Source organism: Ovis aries, chromosome 1, assembly GCF_016772045.2.
Source record: "Ovis aries strain OAR_USU_Benz2616 breed Rambouillet chromosome 1, ARS-UI_Ramb_v3.0, whole genome shotgun sequence".
NCBI lineage: Eukaryota > Metazoa > Chordata > Mammalia > Artiodactyla > Bovidae > Ovis > Ovis aries.
The window spans coordinates 253,980,093-253,994,109 of NC_056054.1; positions in this window are offsets into that span (position 1 = coordinate 253,980,093).

The window sequence follows — 14,017 nt, forward strand, 5'->3', positions numbered from 1 at the left end:
TAGATTTTACTTGGTGCCCTCCATTTTTATTCATTAGATCTGGCCACCCAATTTTGAAGTTTATAATGTATGACAAAAACAGCAACAAAAATTCTAAGAGAGAAAATAAAAGTATGTTGCTATAAGTTTCTTATACTGTATTGATACTTAAAGAAATAAAATTTCACGTGAATTTAAATTTTGATAAGTTAAAAATTCATATAAACTCTAAAGCAACTACTAAAATAACGAGATAGTAAAAGGTAAAAAAGCCACAAATGAGTTAAAATGTAAACATAAAAAATTTTAATTAACCCCAAATCACGTACAAAAACAGGAGAAATCAACAAAGAATCAATTGGAAAGGTAGAAGACAACAAGATGACAGACTTTAACCAAACCATATCAATAATCATAATAAATATAAATGGATTGAACACCTCTAATTAAAAGGTAGAGACTGGATTAAAGAGAAGGCACACAGTATGCAGCTTACAAAGAATGCATTTTAAATCCACAGGCACAAATAGGTTAACACTGAAAGGATGGAAAAAGATTTACTATGCAAACAAAAGGAAATTAAAAGAAAAGATTTCAGAGCAAAGAATATTACAAGAAGTAAAGAAGATCAGTTCACAAGGATAAAGGGATCAATTCATCAAGAGGACATAACAATTCTAATGTTTATTTGGTATAACAGAGCTTTGAAATACATGAAGCAAACATAGAAGTAGACAAATTCACAGTCACACTTGTTTATTTCAAACCCTTCTCCTAGTAATTGATAGAGTAAGTAGACAGAAAATTAGCAAGGATGTAGAAGACTTGGATAACACCATCAAGAAGCTTCACCTAACTGACATTTGTAGGACACTCCATCCAATAAAGTAATTCACATACTTTCTAGATACATATGGAATACTTAACCAAGGTAGACCAGATTTTGTGCTATAAAATAAAGTTCAATGCATTTAAAAGAATTTAAGTCATACGCATTATCCTCTCTGACCACAATGGAATTAAATTAGAAGTCAGTAATATACCTAGAATTTAGCGTACTCCCTCCTCCTTCCCCTAAGTCTCAAATTCCTCTTCCTCCCATGTTTGTCCTTTCTCCTCCAAGATCCCATTATTCACTCAGTTACATGAGCCAGGAATTTTTTTCTTCTTTTTGAAAACTTTTTTTTTTTCTTGAAAAGAAATGAACTGTTTCTGACTATTCTGGGTCATCATGACTGTGTGGGCTTTCCTCTCGTTGTGGAGAGTAGGGGCTGCTCTCTAGCTGTGGTGCGCGGGCTTCTCATTGTGGTGACTTCTCTTGTTGCTGAGCACGGGCTCTTGGGCTTGTGGGCTGCAGTAGTTGGGGCACACAGGCTTAGTTGCTCTGCAGCATGTGGGATCTTCCTGGATCAGGGATTGAACTCATGTCCCCTGCATTGGCAGGCAGATTCTTTACTTCTGAGCCACCAGAGAAGCCTAAACCAAAAAATTCTTAATTCCTCCTTCTTCCTCATCTCTATTGTGAAACAAATCTCCAAATTCTGCTGACTTTTCTTACAAATTGTTTCTCAGATCTGCTCCTCTCTGCTTCTATTACTGCAGCCTTAGGCATCAAAAGTTCAGATCATAACTATCCCTCTTTGTGGGCCTGCACCAGGCATCTAACTGGTCCCCTCTGGCTCCCATCTTGTCCGCCTTTAACATAATTCACATACTTTCCAATGTGGTTGAGTATAGTGAACAATCTGTCATATTCTTACATTACAGTTTCTTAGTATCTGTGAATATTTTTCCTTTATTTAGAAAGTCTCTACTGTTAGGCATCACCAACTCAATGGACACGAGTTTGAGCAAGTTCCGGGAGATGGTGAAGGACAGGGAAGCCTGGCATGCTGCAGTCCATGGGGTTGTGAAGAGTTGGACACAACTGAAAGAGTGAACAACTACTGTTCAGTTTAGTTCAGTTCAGTCGCTCAGTCGTGTCCGACTCTTGGCGACCCCATGAATCGCAGCACGCCAGGCCTCTCTGTCTATCACCAACTCCTGGAGTTCAGTCAGATTCATGTTCTTTGAGTCCGTGATGCCATCCAGCCATCTCATCCTCGGTCGTCCCCTTCTCCTCCTGCCCCCAATCCCTCCCACCATCAGAGTCTTTTCCCATGAGTCAACTCTTCGCCTGAGGTGGCCAAAGTACTGGAGCTTCAGCTTTAGCATCATTCCTTCCAAAGAAATCCCAGGGTTGATCTCCTTCAGAATGGACTGGTTGGATCTCCTTGCAGTCCAAGGGACTCTCAAGAGTCTTCTCCAACACCACAGTTCAAACTCATCAATTCTTTGGCGCTCAGCCTTCTTCACAGTCCAACTCTCACATCCATACATGACTACTGGAAAAACCATAACCTTGACTAGACGGACCTTAGTCGGCAAAGTAATGTCTCTGCTTTTGAATATGCTATCTAGTTTGGTCATAACTTTCCTTCCAAGGAGTAAGCGTCTTTTAATTTCATGGCTGCAGTCACCATCTGCAGTGATTTTGGAGCCCCATGGGACTGGATGCCATGATTTTCGTTTTCTGAATGTTGAGCTTTAAGCCAACATTCTTTTTCACTCTCCTCTTTCACTTTCAGGTAGTTCGGATTCCAAGATTGAAACCAGAATTCAATTTCTCCACTTTTTTTGCAGCTAAGGGAAGATATGTTTCTAGGGACATTGTTCCCTTACATGGGGAATGTGATTACTTTGGGAAATCTTTAAAGTTTCAAGTTTGTGTTTAGTTTTCTTTCTTGTTTTTGTTTTCTTCCTTCTTCCCATCCACTTTTCCTCTTTTCCTTCCTTTCTGTGACATCTTTATTGAGACATAATTCACATATCATACAATTCACCTATTTAAAATGTGAAATTCAGTGTTTTTTGTATATTCACAGATATGTGCAATCATCATCAAAATCAATATTAGAACATTTTCATCAACCCAAAGAGGAATGCCACACCCATTAAGCCACTCTTTGTTTTTACCCATCCTACCTTCCAGCAACCACTTTCTGTATTAATAATTATTCTGAAGATTTAATGTAAATAGAACCATCTAACATGTGGCTTTTATATCTTGTTTATTGCATATCTGTAGCATGTTTTCAAGGTTCATCTGTGTTATACTGATCCATGTGTCAGTATTTTAATCCTTTTTTTTCTTTACTACAGTTCATTTATCCATTCATTTGCTAATGATCAGTGTTGGGTTGATTTCAACTTTTTGCTATTACAAATAAGATTCATGTCTAAGTCTTTGCATGGATGTATGCCTTCATTTCTCTTAACTGTATATTTATTGGTGGAATTGCTGGGTCAATTACCATACAGTGGTAACTCTGTGTTTAAGTGTTTGATTTTCTTTGCTTGAAGGTTAAAGTCAAAAGAGAGAGAACCAGGATATGGGAGAAGTTAATTTTTCATTATTTCATCATCTGAGTTTTTTAAAGAGCAAGCTTTTGTATACAGAAAGAAAAACAAAAACAAACACTTAGAACTACATTTGTTTAATTAAAGTCAAATTAGTTAAAGGTAGCCAGTTTTAAGATTTAGTTTTTCTTAGGCTTTTAAGCTTAATTTAAAATATTGTAATATTAAGATAAATGTAGTATTCTGTTGCAACTTAAAATTAATTTATAAATATGAAAAGTCCCCCAAACATTTATTATTACATTGATTAAATTATCAGGTATTTCAAACTACAACTACAAATGTAACATTCAATTCTTCAAAGCACTTTAAACATTCAATAAGCAATCCTACAAATCTAAAATCCAATATTCCTAAGCATTTAAACTGTGTAAACTTAGTGACTCAAACTTTATAGATTTAGTATCTCAGATTCTTTGAAAACTTCAAGCACAGTTTATAATCATAATCAATTCAACTTTTACACATCTCACATTTGAATCCCAAATCTATCAATAAAATTCTTTTCAATATTTAAAATTAAAATCACAAGTCTAAATTCAATATTTTAAGTATCCATTTGTAAAATAAGAGACACCTAAATTGCCAAGATGATTAAACAATAACTTATTCTTGAACTCAATACCAAAAGTGTTAAATCTTAGGCTTGATTCACTTCCTCACTCTTATTTGGGACTGTGGAAATTTGGCTAGTAAAAAAACTCAGCTAAAGTGACAAATCATAAATAATAGTTCATACATAGTTTAACATTTTTAAGTAAATGTTTAGGTTAGAACAATATACATTCATCCACCATACCTTTGCCATTTTCATTGCATAATCCACTCTCAAGTTGTATCCTGTATGATTTCTAGTTTGGATTGTGTCAAAATGGAGCAAAACCTTTAAGCCACTTGCAAAAACAATGTAACTGTGGGTTGAGTTTAGATTTTTACATTTCCTTTCAATCTTTCATTAACTGTCTTATCCATTTATTTTGGCTGCCCTGTGTGTAATGAGGGATCCTGCTTCCCTGACCAGGGATCAAACCTGTGCCGCTTGAAGTGGAAGCACGGATTCTTAACCACTGGACTACCAGGGAAGGCCCTGTCTTGTCTATTTTTTAGTTTAAGAATTTTTTTTAGCAAGTTGCCATTAGCTAGTCTTTCCAAAGCATTCATCTTAATTTTCATAGAAACAAAAATTTCCACACTTACATTTCATGGGTTTATGTCATATTTAATTAAATCAGGTAATTAGAATTACAAGCACAAATAATGTCAGTAAGTTTGGGAAAATATGCAACTGATTCTTGGTTTGTGTTGTGCTTAAGTGGCAGGAGCAGACAATGACTGTATACTAGAGAGGGACTAGCTATAAATACTCAACTGTAAATGTCCTGGGTACCAATAGGTGTATTTTATGGAAAGAATGGAGAATGTAGGTTAATTCAGTAATAGAGCTAAGTTGGTTTAAAAAGTTTCTATCATTTTTCACCGTTTTAAAAACTGAGTTACAATTGTTACATATAATAAAATCTACCCTTTGAAGTGTATAGTCCTATGAGTTTTGACAAATGCTTGCATGTGTAACCACCACTATCACGATCAAGGTGCAGACTATTGCTACCAACCCTCAAAATGCCCTTGTGCTACTCCTTTGTAGTCAGTCACTCCCCCAGTGTTCCCCAGCCCCAGCTCCAGATAACAATGATGTCTGTGTAATTCTCTGTAGAGTCAACCGAATTGCTATGTATGTCATTAGTTTTTTCTGTTTGCTTGCTGAGTAGTATCCCATGGTATGGATATACTACAATTTATTTGACTATTTACCTATTGAAGCACATCTAAGTTGTTTCCCGTTTGGGGCTGTTACGCAGAAAGCTACTAGGAGCATTCACGTATAGGTTTTTGTGCGAATATACATCTTCATTTCTCTGTGTAGTCATCTCTCTTTGTGATTTAAATTAACCCCTAATGGCTAATGGGGTTTCCCAGGTGGCTCAGTGGTAAAGAATCTGCCTGCCAAGCAGGGACATGGGTTCAATGTCTGGGTGGGGAAGGTCCCCTAGAGATGGAAATGGCATCCCACAACAGTATTTTTGCCTGGGAAATCCCATGGACAGAGGAAACTGGTGGGCTACAGTCCCTGGGGTTGCAAAGAACCAGAAGACTAAACAGCAGCAGCAGCAATGGTTGATGATGTTGAATACCCCTTCAAATGCTTCTCCGCATATCATTTTTGGTGAAATGTCTGTTCATGTCTTTTGCCTGTTTTCTAATTAGAGCATTTATTTTGTCACTGTTGAGTTTGGGATTCCTTTGTATATTGTAGATACTAGTCTTTTGTTGGGTATGTGGTTTGCAAATATTTTCTCTTAGTCTGTAGTAACTTTTTTTTTTCTTTCTTTTAATAGAGTTTTTTTTTTTTTTTCAGAGCAAAATTTTCTAATTTTGATGAGATCTTTTTCATCAGTTTTTCCATTTTGGATCATACTTTTTGTTTTAAGTCTAAGAACTATTTGCCTAGTCCTAGATTCTGAGGATTTGGTATTGTTTTTCAAAAGTTTTATGGTTTTACATTTTGCATTACATTCATGATTCATTTTTAGTTAATTTTTACACACAATGTGACTTTTATTCTGACCCACTCCCTCTCCCCCATGGATGTTCAATTAATACAGCACCATTTGTTGAAATGGTTATCCTCTCTCCACTGACTAGATTTGCATGTTTGGCAAAAATCAGTTGGGCATTCCAGTAACAAGGACTACACCTAGTGTCCAGATTGTGGTTTCTAATATCACTCTCCAATAAAAGGAATAGGGTTCCTTAGAGAAAATTTTGATTCTAGGGCTGTGGCGGGAAATAAATAAGATGATACTGGAGCATCTTATAGTATCAGTAAGTAAGGAAGTGATTAAAAAACAAAAGACGTTGGTGGAGGTATGCCAAAGGTGCACCTGGAAGAGTTCCCAGTGGCCAAAGTTGAAACAATTTGAGCAAGAAAATAAAATAGTATTGGATTAAAGCTCACAGTGCAAAATAAATATTCATGATTCCCTACTGAGGTAAATGATTGAATAATAAATAAATGGAAGAGAATAAACAAATCCCCTATACAGAAGGATTCCAAATAATTTATGCAGATATTCTGACTTCCAGGAGGGGAATATAACTCCTCATTATTTGAATGTGATCTACGCATAGATTGTTTCAAAGAGTACAGTCTGAAAATAGGAGTAAAGCAACTATACAGTGGAGAAACCTGACAAATACTAGCTTAGTCAGGTGATCAACACATCAACAGTCATAAATCATGTTGATAATATGTACTTTTGATATGAGTTGATAAAAATAATACTTCACTTCTGTTACCTTCATCCTAATAAACGTTACCACAGTCTCATTAGAAGAAAATCATTAGACAAACTGTAATACTGTGGTATCCTACAAAATATATGACCCATATTCCTCAAACCTGCAAAGGTTGTGAAAAACAAGGAAAATCTAAGAAATTGCCACAGCTAAGAACAGCCAAGGAAACATGACAACCAGAAACTAAGGAAATCTGAGTACTATTCAGTTCAGTTCAGTCGCTCAGTTGTGTCCGACTCTCGGCGACCCCATGAATCGCAGCATGCCAGGCATCCCTGTCCATCACCAACTCCTGGAGTTCACTCAAACTCACATCCACTGAGTCCGTGATGCCATCTAGCCATCTCATCCTCTGTCATCCCCTTCTCCTCCTGCCCCCAATCCCTCCCACCATCAGAGTCTTTTCCCATGAGTCAACTCTTCGCATGAGGTGGCCAAAGTACTGGAATTTCAGCTTTAGCATCATTCCTGCCAAGGAAATCCCAGGGTTGATCTCCTTCAGAATGGACTGGTTGGCTCTCCTTGCAGTCCAAGGGACTCTCAAGAGTCTTCTCCAACACCACAATTCAAAACCATCAATTCTTCAGCGCTCAGCCTTCTTCACAGTCCAACTCTCACATCCATACATGACCACTGGAAAAACCATAGCCTTGACTAGATAGACCTTAGTTGGCAAAGTAATGTCTCTGCTTTTGAACATACTATCTAGGTTGGTCATAACTTTTCTTCCGAGGAGTAAGCGTCTTTTAATTTCATGGCTGCAGTCACCATCTGCAGTGATTTTGGAGCCCAAAAATATGAAGTCTGACACTGTTTCCATTGTTTCCCCATCTATTTCCCATGAAGTGATGGGACCGGATGCCATGATCTTCATTTTCTGAATGTTGAGCTTTAAGGCTACTTTTTCGCTCTCCTCTTTCACTTTCATCAAGAGGCTTTTTAGTTCCTCTTCACTTTCTGCCATAAGGGTGATGCCATCTGCATATCTGAGGTTATTGATATTTCTCCCGGCAATCCTGATTCTAGCTTGTGTTTCTTCCAGTCCAGCGTTTCTCATGATGTACTCTGCATAGAAGGTAAATAAGCAGGGTGACAATATACAGCCTTGATGTACTCCTTTTCCTATTTGGAACCAGTCTGTTGTTCCATGTCCAGTTCTAACTGTTGCTTCCTGACCTGCATATAGGTTTCTCAAGAGGCAGGTCAGGTGGTCTGTATTCCCATCTCTTTCAGAATGTTCCACAGTTTATTGTGATCCACACAGTCAAAGGCTTTGGCAGAGTCAATAAAGCAGAAATAGATGTTTTTCTGGAACTCTCTTGCTTTTTCCATGATCCAGTGGATGTTGGCAAGTTGATCTCTGGTTTGTCTGCCTTTTCTAAAACCAGCTTGAACATCAGGAAGTTCACGGTTCACGTATTCCTGAAGCCTGGCTTGGAGAATTTTGAGCATTACTTTACCTAGCGTGTGAGATGAGTACAATTGTGCGGTAGTCTGAGCATTCTTTGGTATTGCGTTTCTTTGGGATTGTGATGAAAACTGACCTTTTCCAGTCCTGTGGCCACTGCTGAGTTTTCCAAATTTGTTGGCATATTGAGTGCAGCACTTTCACAGCATCATCTTTTAGGCTTTGAAATAGCTCAACTGGAATTCCATCACCTCCACTAGCTTTGTTCATAGTGATGCTTTCTAAGGCCCACTTGACTTCGCTTTCCAGGATGTCTGGCTCTAGATTAGAGATCACACCATCATGATTATCTGGGTCGTGAAGCTCTTTTTTGTACAGTTCTTCCGTGTATTCTTGCCACCTCTTCTTAATATCTTCTGCTTCTGTTAGGTCCATACCATTTCTGTCCTTTATCGAGCCCATCTTTGCATGAAATGTTCCCTTTGTATCTCCAATTTTCTTGAAGAGATCTCTAGTCTTTCCCATTCTGTTGTTTTCCTCTATTTCTTTGCATTGATCATTGAAGAAGGCTTTCGTATCTCTTTTTGCTATTCTCTGGAACTCTGCATTCAGATGCTTATATCTTTCCTTTTCTCCTTTGCTTTTCTCCTCTCTTCTTTTCACAGCTATAGTTATCAATATGGGTTTCCTCATTGCAACAAATGTACCATCCTAAGGTAAGATATTAGTTATAAGGGGAACTGAGTATAAAGCATACAGGAACTCTTTGGACTATCAGTTAATTTTTCTCTAAATCGAAACTGTTCTAAAAAATAAAGTCTGTTTAAAAAAATCAGTTGGGCATATTTGTATGGTTCCATTTCTGGGTCCTCTATTCTGTTCCATTGATCCATTTGGCTATCCCTTTGCCAGTAACACACTGTCTTGATTACTCTGTGGTGTTGCCAGAGGAAAATCTATCTAGGAGGCCTTAAAAACTGGTTTTTGCGCATTGTAAAGAGTTGTTTGTTGTCTTATGTTTGAGTTTTGAGGAAGTGCTAGTGGACTAGAGAGAAGCCCTCTAGTACTAGCCCTAGCTGTAAGAGCTCAGTGTGACTTGTGATACATAGGATCACAAAGGAAATCAAGTATTAATATACAGTTTTCAAAATATTAAAGTAAATGTGCAGTATATTTACATATGCTTCTTTATTAATAGGTGAAATGTTAAACTCTAATGACAAATTTAATTGCCATCATTATTTCAGAGTAACAATGACCGAAAATGATATTTCAAAATATTTTTAACAACCATAAAGTAATCGAAGACATCTGTGAAATCTATTGTTGACAGTCATTGATGCTACAAAACTCCTCTGGTATATTGCTTCCATTCATAATTGAAGGAACTGCTAGATTTTTAGTTACGGGTTAGTGAAAATAAAGATGCAATTTTTTTTCTTCCTCTGAGTTCATGGCTTAATGGAATCCCATTTCTGTTCTGTGAGATTCTTCAGCCTTTTCGTATTTTATGTTATGTGAATCATCTACCACCATTTTCTGCTCATTTGTATTAACCCCTCTGGGATGAGCTTTAGAAGGATATTGAAGGGAGTGAAGGATGTTAGTGAGTACAGACCTGATTCCTGGAATGGATGCTTGCCATCTCCCCTTCCTTCCCCCCGACCTAGCTGGCTGTTGCAAGCAATTCCTCAACCATAAGTACCAGCCCTAGTCACAGAGGCCTGGACTCTGCACTGGTTTCCCTCTGTGCTCTGTTGACTTATCCGCAAGACCTACCCTCAGCAGCAAGTTGTTCTCTCTTTATCCTCCCAAAACTTGTTGTGTTGGGAAAATGTTTTGCTTCAGACATTCTGAATCTGGACAGGCCCTTTGAAATGAGTAAGAATTCAAATTGCTTTTCAGTTTCAACCTCTATAGATCCTAGTAGGCAAACTTAGAACCACATATTTAAATACTACCTTAATAAAGCACAATATTGAAGACTATGAAGACTAAGAAAAATGAGCACTCTAGTATATAAGCAGTACATTGCCAGTACTGTGAAGCTAAACAATGAAGGCAATTATTTTATTAAAGCAGAGACAACTGTTTAGCCTCTGCAACATTCTTCTGTCTTTGATTCCAGTGCCTGGAGACCAGCAGTACAGTCAGACTCTTAGTGGTGAGAACGAAATGTGTTTTCTGCCTTTGGTGACACTGCTGTTTTTCAGTGTTTTCTGTGCTGTGGGACTCCTGTTGATTTCTGCTGTAGAGGTCAAGGGAAGACATGTTCCAGCTCTTTTGACGAGCTCCCAGAGGACTGGGAGTGGACTGGATTCTGGCCAGAGCCATTTATTCTTGAAGAAATTAGAAACCAGCGGGATATGGCTCTGCTTATTCAGAAGGAGTAAGAAATAAACTAGTATGTGACAGGGCAAGAAAGTTTATCTCCATCTAGACAAACTTTCATTTTTATAGGTCTGTAGAGGTATAAAGGTGATCCAGTGAAGACCAGGAGAGAAGATATGGCTGGTAGTAAACTGAGAGGTAGGGATGGGAGGAGGGAAGGAGGAAGAAAGAGAGAGAGACTGATAAGGCAAGTTTCTATCCAATAAAGGTTGTTTTCATGTAGAGTTAGGATTTTCCCCCCTTATTCTCTCTTACAGTTCTTTTTCTTTTTAAATTAAGAGACTTTAGAATACATGAAGCATACAGAAAAGTAGAGTTATCATATACATGTTATATAACATTCATGTCGTCACCACCCAGATGGGACAAGTGTTATAGATACCTGAAAGGAGAGGGAAGCCCTGATGAGTCTGTGAAGATGACCCAAGAGAAGATGCCTGCTAACCATCTTCCTGGCTCAGAGAGTGTGAAGCCACCCAGTCAGGTAGGAACTGCTCTATCCCCTTCCTCCTCTTGCTGTCAAGCCCCTACCATTAGGGAGGAGAGTAAGACAGCATGTGTTAAGTGGTGAAGGAGGAAGACAGGCAGGAAGAGCTGAGACCAGGAGAGCCCACTCCCCTTTTCTACTGCAGGCTGCCAACCCCACAGTTGGTGGAGGGGAGAAGGTTTACCACTAAGTGAAGTTGTGAGTTTTGATTATTTCAGGGGATTTTACATTCTGATGATAAACTGAGACTGTGTTTGTGACTTAAAATAACTGTGGGATTGTTCCTTATTTAAGAGGGAACAGAAAAGCCATGGGGCTCACTGAGTTTTTGTTCAGGAATGGGGAAGGTGACTTCCACTGAATAAATGTGTAAAGGAAACAGAGACAAAGCCAAGTTGAATTTCATTGCCAGGTGTCGTGCTTGTTCCACATACCACATGGAAAGCATTTCACGAAATCTAAGATGCCACTGATACTAAGGAAAACTATAATTTTAGATGCCGCCTAGAACAAAAAAAATTTCTACCCATGATACATCAAAATTAAGGCAAGGGGATTTCCCTGGTGATCCAGTGGTTAAGACTCCGTGCTCCCATTTTAGGGGGTGCTGGTTTAACCTCTGGTCAGGGAACTACATGCCTCAATGGAGACCCATTGCAGCCAAATATACATTGAAAAAATTAACAACAACAAACACCCCCCGATATTAAGGCAAAAACCAATAATGAACAATATACCAAGTTTTAAATAGGCAGGATCAGAAATATTGACTTTTCCTTTTGTTTTAGGCTTCAGTATATCTTGGATGGCACTGTTGCTCATCTTTATCTAAAATGTGGCTTTTTTTCATTTTTTTGGCATTACTTCGTTTTTGAAAAATATTCATTAAAATATATTTATCTTGGCATTTGAGGTTTCTTGTCACTCAATTAAAAGTTTCATCATAGATAAGTGCCTCACGCATCTACTTCTCTCAGGGGGAAGAAAAAGGGAAGAAAGAGAGAAAAAAAGAATGAAATATTCTTTTGTTTATTCTCTTGCCCATGTAATTACACATGGGAGGAATAGTTTCCTTAATTTCTCAGAGGTCTCATTAAAATTCTCGCTGGAAATTATTAGAGATGGTCTAACTGATAACCCCAGATAACAGTGAGTAGAGGAGCTCTAATCATTTTGAGAAGACTCCCATTTACTGCCTGGATGACAAAAGTCCACAATAATCCACTAAAATGGGGCTCTCACGGCTGCTGATGTTAAAGTAGGAAGCAAAATTTTTGTTGTTTATTTCCTCATTCCTGCCATTTAAGGAAATTCCCTCTAGTTCCAATGAAAGTGTAGAGGAGATTTATGACACTTGTGTGTAATGATAATACCTGGTTTACAGCCCTCTACCATTTCCATCCCCTCACTTCATTCTCATCATATTTCTCATTCAATTCTCAAAACCACTGCAGGGTGTAGGCAGGGAGGGTATTGACCTATTTTATGGACAATGTATCAGTCTCGTTTTTCAGGTGAGGCTGACCCAAGTCACCTGATGAACTGCTACTGAATGGGAAGCAGAACCCCGATCTTTCTGCTTCAAGAAGGGTCCCTTTCCTTTACAGTGTTGTATGCCACTGAAGACAGGCAGATAGATATTAAGTGGCTGTGCTTGAGGAATTGCAGCTATAATCTGAGCTGGTTAGCAGCTGATCTCCTTGAGGCTATATCCAGTCTCCTAATGCTGTTTCATATTAAACAGGTTTGAGAGTGAGTCATTTGGCTGGCACAAACCAGTCAAGCGATTGCTTCAGCCCGCTTGGAAACTCCACGTCCTCCCTTTGCCTGGGGGAAGCAAACTCTGTGCAAACCACAGCTGTAAAACTGCAGCTGCTCTGGGGCCGACTTTGTGTTTCACTTTTGTAATTTCAAGCTTCGTTGAGCATTCACCCATTTTCTCCTTCCATGCTTATGTGGTTTGGTACAGTGTTCTCTTTTGCTCACACCCCAGTCTACACACATTTTTCTTTGCATAGGTGATACTGGAGTAGAAAGGAAAACACACCCTGCCCACAGAGCTCTCAGTCAAAAAAGGCACTCAAGTAGGCTGCTTGCTCCCTGCCTGGAGGGTCCTGGAGGTGGTGGGCTTTTGAGCAGTTCGAGGAGGGAATTTGGATCTTCTGCTTCTTCTTGTCTGGGACTGAGGCTTAGGTTGCTCTTGGTCATCAATTTGGGAGCTAGAAAATGTCCCCTCCAAAGCCCCACTGACCTTACTGAGAGAGCTGAGAGAGCACTTATCTGTCCTTGAGCAAGAGGTAAACTAGTGACCTCTCCCTCAGTTGCCACCGCATGCCTTACAGAGAGGTGTGACACAGCACTTGGCAAAGTTTTATTGTGCTATTTTACATTAAATGACTGTTTTCTCTATTCGACTCTGAGCATCTAGAAGGCAGGGACCATGTCTTATACTGCAATCCCTTTAGAGCTGGGCTACTTTGTGGCAGCCAGTGTTATCATAGTGTGGCATCCAAGGGTAAAACATGATCCCAACTTCAAAGAAGTTCATAAAGTCTCCAAGAGACCATGGGCAGAAATTACTGTCACATACACACACACCCTGTGCTTTTCTGTCCTGCGCAGGTCTGTTCATTGACCCATCTGCTACCATTTTTCTCACCACCTCAACTCCAGACTCATTCAGTTTCCCCTATCTCTCTCTCTCCTTCCCCCCAATCCCCTTCCTTGCTCCTGCAGATCTCTAATCTCCTCTGCCCCAGTTCCTTTTGGCTCAATTCTTTATTGTTTCCCCTGAATTCTTTCCATCTTCTTTGTCACCCATTTCCCTGATCAGCACAGCACAGCTCCAGAAGTATGTGAACAGAAACCTCCATAAAAGGGCTGGAAGTGTTGATAGAGGGGGAGGAGGAGGCTGTGAAAACATGTTTGTTAGTATT